Raw genomic sequence first — 12,145 nt, 5'->3', positions numbered from 1 at the left:
TGTCGCTGCTTTGGCTGTGAATCCAGAAAGAGCAATTAGAAGTACTCAGTTTACTACACGCTAATCATTCAGGTCTGATGTGAAAAGGTCTGATGAAGAGCAAGGGGGTTTGTCCTGGTTCTCTGGCCAATAGATACTTGAGGGAGAAATGAATAGACAGATATACTAAAAGGACAAAATTAAAAGGACATTATGAGGCAGCATAAACCAGTTGGCCAAATGACATTGTAAATTCCAAATATCTCAAAGCAAACAATAAAAGGCACCACACCTGTTCTTAATGAAACTCAAACAGGAAATACAGCAACTAAAATAATAAGGTACTGGAAATATTCCACAGGTCAGACTGCACCTGTGCAAAGAGAAACAGAGTTTGGCTTTCAGATCAGAACAGAATTTCTTGAAGACTGCTATCTTTTGCCTTCCCTTGGGATTGAGGCTGACTTACTTTCACTCCGGTCTTGTGGGTTCAGAGATGGTTGTTGAGGCCAAAGCGGGAGATGCAGATTCCGCCGCAGAGAGAGCAGCTGGTAGCTGACAAGGCAGGCGTGAGGGTAGTTTGTGAAATGGTGTCCTATTTCAGTATCTGTGTGCCCTGACACAGGGCTCACTGCCAGTCTCAATCCCGAATGCTCCTTCTCTAGTGTTCTAGGCCAGAGATTCCCAGGAATCAAGTGGAGATGTAGCAAGACTTTGAGCACATCTTTGAACCTTTTCCTCTATCCAGCTGGTAACCTCTTCCCTTAACAGGGCCTACAGTGTCAAATGGGGAATCTGGTGTTGGGCAAATGAATGGTGTGGCCTGCCCAGTGTATTTGGAACATTTTGCCCAGGCAGCATCTTGAGATGCCTGGTGCAGGTAGTCCAGGTCTTTGAAGCATAAAAGCATAAATCACTGCTGCCCAGTAGACCGTGAATTTTGCGCCAGGTCTGAGGTCTTGATCTTCAAATACCCTTTTCCTCAATAGTCTTAAGACTTTACCGGTGCTTTGCAGGGAGTGGTAAATCTCATCATCGACATCCAATTTTGCAAACAAGTAACTCCCAAGATATGTTTCACGTTTTTCAGGGTCTCACTATGAATATTTAATGTTGGAGGGCAGTGTGGTGCAACTGGGATAGGTTTGTCTTGTGACATTGAGTGCAAAGCCTACCCTCATATGCTTCAGTGACAAAGGCTCAGGGCTCAGCCTCTGAATGGGCACAAGGCATCGCCTGCATGCTGCAGCTCAACTATCGAGCTTTGGGTAACCTTGGTTATGGTGTTTACGGGCCATGGGTTGAACAGTTTCCCACTTATTCTTGAGATTAGCTCTGCTCCTGCAGAAAGTTTGTTGGAGGTAAAATGAAACATTGTGGCAAGAAAGACAGAAAAGTGTGTTAGGACAATGGCACAGCCTTGTTTGACTCCAATTTTTAATCGAGAATGGCTGTGTTGCAGACCAGTTAGATACTATCAGGGCTTTTGCACCATGTGGAGCAAGCATCAGATGGAGACAAATTTCCATGGGCAGTCAAATTTGAGGAGAGTGTTCCACAGTCCGCAAATGGAGCCAAACCCTTTGACTCCATCGAGAAAGGTCATGAATAGTGGCTGATGCTGCTCCCTGCTTTTTCCTGCAGGTGTTACACAATGAAAATCATGTCCACCGTGCCTTTAGATGGACAGAATCCATACTCTGAGCAAAGTCAAAGTGGAGTTTATTGTGATATGCACAAGTACATGTGTGCACAAGTGCAATGAAAAACTTACTTGCAGCAGCATCACAGGCACATAGCATCAGAGGCACAATATTCACAAGAGACACATAAATTAAACATAAATTATACAAAATTATGCAAGAAAGAACACAATTAGAACAAAAAAGACAAAGTCCATTGTAGTGCAAAGTGGTCATAGTGCTGCTCTACTGAGGTAGTGATTAGGGTTGTGCAGGTTGCTTCAAGAACTGAATGGCTGAAGGGAAGTAGCTGTTCTTAAACCCCTTGGTGTGGGACTTCAGGCCTCTGTACCTCTTGCCTGATGGTAGCTGCAAGAACATGGCATGGCCTGGACGGTGGGGATCTTTGATGATAGATGTCACCTTATTGAGGCAGCATCTCATGTAGGTACTTTCGATGGTGAGGAGGGATGTGCCCGTGATGTACTGGCTGAGTCCACTACTCTCTGCAGCTTCTTGTGTTCCTGCACATTCGAATTGCCGTACCAGACTATGAATATACCAGTCGGGATACTTTCAACAGTATATCAATAGAAGTTTGTTAGAGTGTTTGGTGACATGCCAACCTTCTTAATCTTCAGCTCTTTAGCCACTGAGAGGAAGACCCCACCAACAACTTTCCCTGTAGTGTACAGGAGGGGAGAGCCCACAGTAGTTAACCCAGTTGAACTGCTCTCCTTTCCTGAAGAAAGGAGGCTATCTTAGGGGAGGAAAACAAGCATAAGAATTCTGACTACTTAAATCGAGAGCAATCAATATTCCTACTTCACTACTTATGTGACTGATTCACAGAAATCCCCATGCCCTTCATCACAGCAACCATGATAATGCTGCAGTGTGATTCTACTGGATGAGTCATTCATTTCTCAGCAAACCAGTTTCCCTTCCTATCGTTACCTCAGAGTTGCATCAGCAGTGTTACTCAAAGCTGACTGCTGGAGGGAGAGCACATGACACATTGCACATATATCTTCAATAAATAATTTATTTACTAGATAAACCAACAAGTGCTGAAAATACCCACCGTGATCGATTATCACAACTCACCATCTTAGCTTGCCCAACCTTACATCAATAATTGCAGTCCTCGCCTACATCATCGACAAAGCTAACAGAATCTCATTGTATATTGCTGGGGCATCGAATATAAAAGCAGGGAGGATTTTCTACAGTTAAATAGGCTCATACAGCAGGGAAACAGGCCATTCAGCCCATCACATCCATGCTGACTAGTGGCACTCATCCCTACTAATTCCATCTTCCTGCACTTGTGAAAATAAGCCTTCTATGCCTGAACGATTCAAGTATTCATCTGGACACTCTTTAAATGCTGTCAGCCATTCAGCTTCCACTAGTTTGTCAGACAGTGTATTCCAACTACTCATTACTCACTGGGTGGAACAGGGCCACATAGTCTGGAGTACTATGAACAGTACTGGTCTTCTTATTTAAGGGAGGATGTTGATCCATTTGAAGCCATTCACAGAAGGTTTACTAGCCTAATAACAGGAATGGGAAGGTTATTGTATGAGGAAAACATGGACAGGCAAGGTTTGCAGTCACAGTTTAGAAAACTGAGGGTGGACATGAAGCTAACATACAAAATCCTGAGGTGGATGTGGAGAGTATGTTTCATCCTGTGGCAGAATATTGAACAAGATATCATTGTTTAAAAATAAGGGGCCACCCATTTCAGACAGAGATGAGGTGAAATATTTTCTTTAAGTGAGTCTTTGAAACTTTCTTCCTCAAGAGGACGGTGGAAGCAGAATATTTTTAAAACAGTGGTAGGTAGACTCCAATGAAAGAGGTAAAAGATTAACATGGGTAGATAGGATGCAGAGTTGAGGTTACGATCAGATCTTGTTAAATGCTGGAGCAGGCTCGAGGGCTGAATGGCCTCCTCATGCTCTTTATTCATATGTAAGTCAGGCAGCATTTGTAGACGGAGAAACAGAGTTAACCTTTCAGGTCAATAATCTTTCTTCAGTACTGGAAAGGTGGGAAAACAAGTATGCTTTAAGGGGTGAAGAGAACAAAGGGAATATCTTTGGTACAGGGAGACCAAGAGAATCCAGATGACACACATGCTGTATAAGAGAGGGTGATGAGGCTTATTAATCACAGCTGGAGAAATAAAAGGAGGTGACCTATGACAGAGGAGAGAAAAAAATCATGCTGGAACTCTGAGGTGCAGAACAACTAGACACGGGAAATCTGAAATAAAAATGGTATAATGTGTCTGAGCTGTTTAAGATGCTGGATTTAGGCTTCAGTCTCTGTGTGAACTTGGGTTCGAATCCCACCACCAGCATGGTTCACATTTGAACAGCAGTGTGGGACAGCTAGCAGAGGTATTACATCACAGCTCCAGTGACCCGGGTTCAATTCTGACCTCCGATGCTGTCTGTGTGGAGTTTGCACGTTCTTCCCGTGACCGCAGGTGCTCCGGTTTCCTCCCACATCCTGAAGACGTCTAGGTTGGTAGGTTAATTGGTCACTGTAAATCACCCTTCATGTGTAGGTGCGTGGTAGAGTATGGCAGCAGTTGATGGGAATGTGGGGAGAATAAAATGGACTTCGTATGAATGGATGTTTGATGATCAGTACAGGCTTGGTGGGCCAAAGGGACTGTTTTCTTGTTGCCTGGCTCTATGAAAACAGAATATTGGAACTGCCCCATAGATTTTTTGTCGCCTACACTTTTCCAATGAAGTCCACTGTAAGCTCAAGGAAAAGCATTTCAATTTTTAGGACTCAGTTGTGAATTCAACATGAACAGATAGCCAGCCTTTCCTGTTTGTTTCAGAACTGGATAGTTCTAATGTAAATTCATGAACCTAATCATCGAAACCCGGGGCCTACCTGACGGTCCATGGTTTCTTTTCCAGGGTTATCTGTCTGTGGAAACGAGCCCACACACACTCAGTGGCATCGAACACTGCCATACAATCCATGCTATAGCAGCTGCAGCAAGTGCCTTTGGAACCTGCTTCTGCACAGCTTGGGCCTCCCTGAGTATCGGGAACCCCATTTAGGTAAGTCCCCTTCAATCAATTTACTTGCCAGACTCTCCCCTACACTCCTGATCTTTACCAAAGCACCTCCACTTCCCCAACCACTAAACTCCCACCTGACAAACACAATACCTGACTTCAATTCCCAAACACCAACCAGAAACCCCTTGCCTACCACATCCACCCCTGACCAATAATCACAGCTCATCTATTCCTTAGCTCATCTATTCCTTGGCTCATCCCGAACTGAAGGTCGCAGCCCTCCTCCTCACCACCAACCCCCAGCAGCCAATCCTCACCACAGCCTCTCACTGATCCCATCCCTTACTCTCCAGGCCTCTCTTCCCTGTGACTCTCAAACCCTACCTAACGAATTTCCTTTCCACTGGTCTCGTGCACCATTGAATTTCTAAGTGGAGGACCCACGGACATAACCTTTGTCACCCCGCCACACAGCGACTGTTTAATGCAAGCATGCAAGTGTCAACCCCATTGTAGGTGACTGATTTTTCTGGAGGAGATTAGGGGAATGTCTATGGATGTTATTTATAGAAACCTCCAAAAGACATTAGATAAAGTCCCTCAGAAGAAATATGGAATTATTGACCTGTATTGGAACTTGGCTGAGCATCAAGATAGTGGGGATGGTGGACAGCTCCTCTAATTGGTAGCAGTTGACTAGAAATGGCTCACAAGCATTAATGTCGGGGACACAACTATTCACTGTATTTATTGACAACTGAGGTGATGAGATAGAAAGCCATACACCCAGGTTAGACGGACAATAGAAGATTATGCTACATTGCAAACAATATAATAAAAACTGAAAATGCTGGAATTACTTAGCTCATCAGACTGCATCTGTGGGATGTGAAACAGAGTTAATGTTTCAGGTCAAAGACCCTTCATCAGAACTGGGAACCTGAAAGTTAACTCTCTTTCTCTTCCCAAAGATGCAGTCTGACCTACTGAGTATTTCCAGCATTCCTGTCTTTATTTTAGATTTCCAGCATCTGCATCTTTTTTTGATTTTCACTGCAGTGCGAGCACTATAGCCTAAAGCAAAATAAAAAACTAAATTAGTATACTGTAACACAGTGACTCTGTAACTAGTATAATAGTTATGTTACTGGAATAGTATTTCAAAGATCTAGACTGCCTGGGGGTGTTCAAATACCATCATGGGAAATTAAGTTAATAATTCAATTAAAAAAATCAAGTAATAATGAGGGACTTTCAGTAATGATAGCCATAAAATTACCAAATTGGTCCATTTAGATGTCTTTTTGAAATGTTTCCTTCTTCAGGGAGGAAATATTGGTCTTGGAGGGAGAACAGTTCAAATTTACCAGCAAAACAGCTGAAGTAACTCATAATAAGACAAAATAAACTACAGTTGCATTCTGTGGAGCTCAGAAGGCTAAGATTGGTTTCTGGGATGATGGTTCCAAAATGTGTGGAGAGATTAGGTAGGCTAAACATCTTTTCTCTTAAGTTTAGAAGAATGAGAAGTGACCTCATTCAAACATGCAAAATTCTTAGATGATAAATGGGTAAGCCATTTACGACTGAGATGAGGATAAATTTCTTCACACAAAGGTTGATGAACTTCTGGAGTTCTCTGCCATGGAGGGTTGTGGAAGATCAGTCACTGAATTCATCCAAGGCAAAGATTGAAAGATTTTTGGATTTGAGATAAGTCGAGGAACATGGGGTCACTGCAAGAAGGTTGGGTTTGAAACAGAAGATCAGTCATGATCTTAGAGTTTGGTGGAGATGGCCCAGCGACCAAATGACCTCTCCCTGAACCTATTTCCTATGTCCTTATGTTTCCAGTAATACCTGATGGGGTGAGTAGTTACTCACTGTGGGGGAAAGGATAAAGTTGCTGAAGTAAAGGTGGAAAAGATGCCAACTAGAATATTAAATACGTTGGGTTGCATTTAATATTCAACACAACTGAAACAATTACTGTAAGTTTCTAAATTCTTCAGTAAGAAATTCATTTGTTTTTTAAATGATTCTTCTGACAGACTAGTTGCACAAATTAACCCTCACCTGGCATCACAGCTGATAGGACGGTCCAACCAATGGTTCCAACCAATAAGGCTACTCCCCAGTAGCAGGAAGAGACTGTTCGTTCCGTCACTGTCCAAAGCCCACCTGACTGCATGGACAGGTTGGGCCAAAGGGCCTATTTCCGTGCTATATGACTCTATAACTCTATAACTCTGCAAGTATGCACCAATTCAAATTGTAGTCTCCATGCTCTTGGTTCTCCTGCTGTCTATTAGCTGCAAACCATTACTAACAGTTCAGGGAATCTCCCAACTATTCCACAGACTAAAAATAAAAATCAATCCCATCAATAGAAACCAGTTGCCAGTACAAGTGACTCATCAGTTGCAGTGAGAGGGAGATGGGTTAACCTTTTTAAATTACAAAGACAAAGTCAAAGAGGTGCAAAGAGTGGTTAACCAGCCTGAATAAAGCCTCCAAAACCTTCCTTTATAGTTTAGATTCTGCAAATCATGTTGAAATATAAGCACTGCATACTATGGGATTATAGTGAGCAGAGAATCCTCAGATGGGCACTGTCATTCATAATAGAAATCCTGAAAGCATTCAGAGGCAGAATGTTAAATTTAGAACAACTATTTGTGGGAAGTCCCCTCAGGGAAGACGGAGCAGGAGAGTGGGCTGGTGTGCAGAATGGGCTGCTGTGGTACGTGTTGTGAGACATGAACCAATTGCGGTGAGGGGCGGTAGTGAAAGAAGGAATCCAGTGTTAATCTGCCCAAGTTATCATGTCTGAATAGAGGCAGGATGATTGTAATGAGAGTTTGAAAGCAGCTCATTGTCAAACTGAGCTCAAGTATGAAATAGTAATGTTCATTTAATCAGAATGCATTAATTAGAAGCTTAATTAACCATGAATGGCTGGCAGCGCCAGTCTTTCTTTCCCAGGAATAACCATGGCAGTGATTGTGTTAAAACAGACTGATTAATAAAAATAATTTCTGCGCTCGAAACCAAGTGTAAAGAAGCTTTCAGCCCTTAACATTGTTGCGGAATGTGACTATTACAGAATTCTGAATAAACTGTACCAAATGAGCTTTGCCATGTGGATTGCATTTGGGGTATATTTGTAATAGGAGAAAATGCCCAGAGACACAGATTGGCAGGTGACATGCATCACAGCCCATTACTTTGGGCGAAAGATCAGTGATGGTCAGAGAACATATTTCGGGTTGGTAGGTTAACTGGCCACTGTAAATTACCCCTCGTATGTAGGTAAGTGGTAGAATCTGGGGGGAATTGAAGAGAATGCAGAGAGAATAAACAAATGGGATTAATGTCGGATTTGTGTAAATGGGTGGTTGATGTTCTGTGTGGACACGGTTGGCCAAGGCACCTATTTCCGCGCTGTATCTCTCTAAGGCTATTTCAGGCTATGTTCTTTAAACAGACCTGGTGCAATTGCTACTTTTAATATTAATGCACCAAAATTAAGCTTTATTTTATATGGACTGTTAAACCCTGTATTTCAAAGTCTGGCATTCTGCTCTGGGGTGTACTTGAGTTCAGGGTATCAATATCAGTATGTGGGCGTCACTGACAACACTGACATTTATTGCCCATCTTATTTACAGGGAATAAGTTCAAAGGCAAAAAAATTGCTGGAGTTCTAAAATAAAACAGAAAAGGCAGGGTCAGGTAGTATCAGTGGAGAGAGAAACAGATATAATGTTTCAGGTCAATTAGAACTGGGAAAAGTTAGAAAACTGAAGTTGCAGAGAGGGATGGACTGGAGAGAAAACAAAAAAAGGCCTGTGTTGTGGTGGAGACCAAGAGAAAATGATAATTTTTTTAAAATGCAGTTATTGGAAAACATAAATGAGAACAGAAAATGTTGGAAACACTCAGCTGGTCAGACAGCATCTGTAGAGAGAGAAAAACGGTTTATATTTCTGATGAAGGGTCTTTGACCTGAAATGCTAACCCGATTTTTCTTCCCACAGACGCTGCCTGACCTACAGAGTACTTCCAGCACTTTCTGTGTTTTTGTTTTATTTTGGAGACTGACCAAAACGTGTTGATGTAAATAGAGGAGATAAAGGAGGAGAGAGAAAAACATGCCGGAACTGTGAAACTCTGAAATAAAAGGCCATGCCAGAAATACCCAGTAGGTCATGCAGCATCTGTGGAGAGAGAAACACTGAGCTGACATGACAGCAGGCCAGCTCTGATACAAACTGGGAAGGCTGCTTATCTGAAATTATTGAATTAGATGTTGAGTCCCAAGGTTGTAACGTGCCTAGTCGGAAGAGGAGTTCCTGTTCCTTGAGCTTACATTGGGCTTTGTCGATATTGTTTGAAGACCAAAGAGGTCAGAGTAAGAGTGGGATGGTGAGTTAAAGCAGCAGGTGACTAGGAGCTTGAGGTTGCCCTTGCAGACTGAAAGGAGTTATGATGTTGCTGCAAGTAGGTTTTTCATTGCACCTGTGCATACGTGTGTTTGTTCATATGACAAGAAACTTGACTTTGGACTTCTTTACTTCAGACTTTAGAGCAATCAACCAATCTGCATTCAGTTTCTTCAAAGCAGTGAAGGGTACATTGCAATCACTGAATATATTAGATTGGCAGAAGCGAAAGTGAACTGCTGCTTCATATTGCAGGACTATTTAGGTCCCAGAATGGTGGGGAATGGAAGAGGTCCAAGGGCAGGTGTTGCATCTCCTGAGGCTGCATGGGAAGGTGATGCGAGAAGGAGAGTGTTTGTTGGCGATGGAAGAGGGATAGAGGGAGTCAGAATGAGAACCTTTCCTTCCACGTCTTGTGGTAGCTTCATACTGAAAGTGGTAGAAATTATAGGGGATGATCCATCGATTGCGGAGGCTGGTGGGGTGGAATGTGAGGACGAATGGTACCCCCATCTGTACTCTGGGTGGGAATAGGGGTGAGAGAAGTGCAGGAAATGGACCAGATGAGGTGGAGATGGAGAAGTGGGGGAAGGGAAGGGAAGAGAAGAGTCAGATAAAGATCACATGAAAGTGAGAACAAGGGGGAAATTGGCAGTGGTGATGAAACCCTAGTTTTGTACGAGAGCAGGAAGTGACACCAGTACAGTTGTCAATTCACAGTCTGGGGTGAAGACTCGCAAGAAAGACAGTAGCTGCTGGAAATCTGGAGTCAACCCAAAATGTCGACTGTCCATTTCCCTCCCTGACCCACTGAGTTCCTCCGGCATCCTGTGTGTTGCTGGGGTGAGGACTCCTAGCCAAGGAAATGGGCATAGGGAGGAAGACAGCAGAAGGAAAGCTCAACATCAACATCAACATCGGCCTGGAATTCCTTGAGATGGGGATCCTGGAGGATGATGCCGAGCATCTGCCAAGGACAACCGTTCGGGATCAGAGAGGGAAGATTTGCAATCTTTGATGCCCAAAAGGAAGGAAAGTCTCTGTTGAAGCACCAAAGGGATGAAGTGGAAGTGCAGCTCAGGTCAGGTTTGAGGCAGAATGAGTTGGTGCTGCTGAACACAGAGGTCACAAGCATGCAGTCCCAGTGCATGGGCATTAAGCGTGGATCTCAAATGCAGGGAGAATAGCACTAAAAGAAACAATGAATATCTTGAACATATCTGTGATCATGGATCTGAAACATGAAGGGTGGAATTTCAGTTGGAATCCTTGAGAAGCTGGTGGATGATGGACTGCCAAGCTGCATAAATTTAAAATGAGAGGGGTAAGATTTAAACGGGACCTGTGAGGCAGGTTTTTCACACAGAGGGTAGTGGGTATGTGCAACAATCTGCCAGAGGAAGTGGTAGAGCCGGGTACAATCGCAACATTTAAATGTTATTTGGGCAGGTACATGGATAGGAAACGTTTGGAGGAATATGAGCCAAATGCAGGCAATGAGACTAGTTCAGGAAGGCACATTGGTTGTCATGGACGAGCTGTATAACTCTCGGAGCTGACCACCACAGAGGGTTGCTCACAGTTCTGACAAAGGGTCATTGATCTGAAATATTTACTCAGTTACTCTCTCCACAGACACTGTCTGACCTGCTGAATATTTCCAACATATTCTGTTTTTATAGCAGATTTAGAATATCTGTATTTTCCATTTTAAGAATAGTTGACCGTGCTTGTCAGGGACGCATCCAATCAGATAACAAAGACTGGTTTCCTTCCAGACGTTACTCTGCCAGTTTTGATCTTTAGCATGACTCAAAAGATTCACGGTCATTTAAACAAATCCCAGCTTTTATTTTCCATAAGTTTTAAACCTGAATTTTCCATTCACACCTAAGGGTGGAATTTGAACTAATTTTCTCCAGATAATTGGTCTAAGCCTGTGGATACTATAATCATCTTACTACTGTTAATGTTAGCTTCAACACCAAAAGTTTAAATAGCTGCCAAATAAGTGCAACGAGTTTAACCATTTGTTGAGGCAATTGCATAGGTTGGAAGTTGATTGAGGGTCAGATCTTGCACTGATTCTTCGTGACAGAAGCACCAGCATGTATTATTCTGCTGATTGGAAGATTACAGTATGTAATTTCAGTTAATTAAATACTGGCTGAGCTCATTCAGAATTTTAACTCCTATTCAGGAGTACTACTAGTCTGGCTTTTAAAAAAAATTGTATTGGTAAAGTTATTACAAGCTAGTGGTTCTGAGCAATGTGCTACTCGTGAAAAGCCTGAAGCACTGAGGACAGCACTCACCAGTTCAGAAGTTATCCAAACGATGCCTTTAAGGTGGCCCAGCATAATTCAGGACTGCTTTCTCACCTCCACTGAACCACACCAAGTGCATTATTTCAATCAAACGAAGATGAATTTCTGTCTTACGGTGCATTCCTTACGGGTAAAGCTTCCCAATAGCCTAATACAACAAGGGCCACACCATCAGCTCCCGGAGGATGAGAGACTGCAAGTCTGCCTTCTGCCAGCATGTTTGAAAGCAAGCAAAGCACAGTATATCAGCAGAGATCAATGCTAATGGCAATATACACCAGTGTCATCCAAAACTCCACAATGTACTGAAAAAGTACCCTTCCAAGGTGATGCAACAACGTTAACCTAAATCTGGGACAGTACCTGTCATTGTTTCCAAAATCAGTCACCCGCTCGTTAACAGATCCTTCATGCCTGACTTGTTTCCTTGTACAGTAACACATTCATAAAATAATAACCTCCTTGTTAGTTTGCAGTTTAGCATTAATCTGATATGATTGAAGTAGCTGGCATGGGAAATAAAATAGATCTGTAAATCATGAGCAGAGAAGTGAATGAGGCCAAGTAGAAAAATCCCCTGAATCTGGACAAAGAGCTGCATACGACATCCTGACTCAGGTGATGAGAAGCAGGAGAATACACAAACAATTTAG

General features: G+C 42.8%; 1 protein-coding gene across 4 annotated transcripts in view; it reads right to left on the bottom strand.

Annotated features, from left to right (window-relative positions):
• hk2 (hexokinase 2) overlaps nucleotides 1-12,145 on the bottom strand; it is a 100,797-nt gene that overhangs the window by 50,730 nt on the left and 37,922 nt on the right. Inside the window, exon 1 of one of the 4 annotated variants that reach the window (XM_052041224.1) lies at nucleotides 11,481-11,501. The exons of the other annotated variants lie outside the window; for them this stretch is intronic. The gene's annotated coding sequence lies outside the window, so the exon portion shown is untranslated. Of the gene's footprint in view, nucleotides 1-11,480; nucleotides 11,502-12,145 lie in introns of those variants that run through there. 4 annotated transcript variants of the gene reach the window in all.

The sequence above is a fragment of the Pristis pectinata genome, chromosome 29 (genome assembly GCF_009764475.1).
Source record: "Pristis pectinata isolate sPriPec2 chromosome 29, sPriPec2.1.pri, whole genome shotgun sequence".
Lineage (NCBI taxonomy): Eukaryota > Metazoa > Chordata > Chondrichthyes > Rhinopristiformes > Pristidae > Pristis > Pristis pectinata.
Note: the sequence above shows the minus strand (reverse complement) of the source record. Positions and strands in the feature narration are given on the sequence as shown.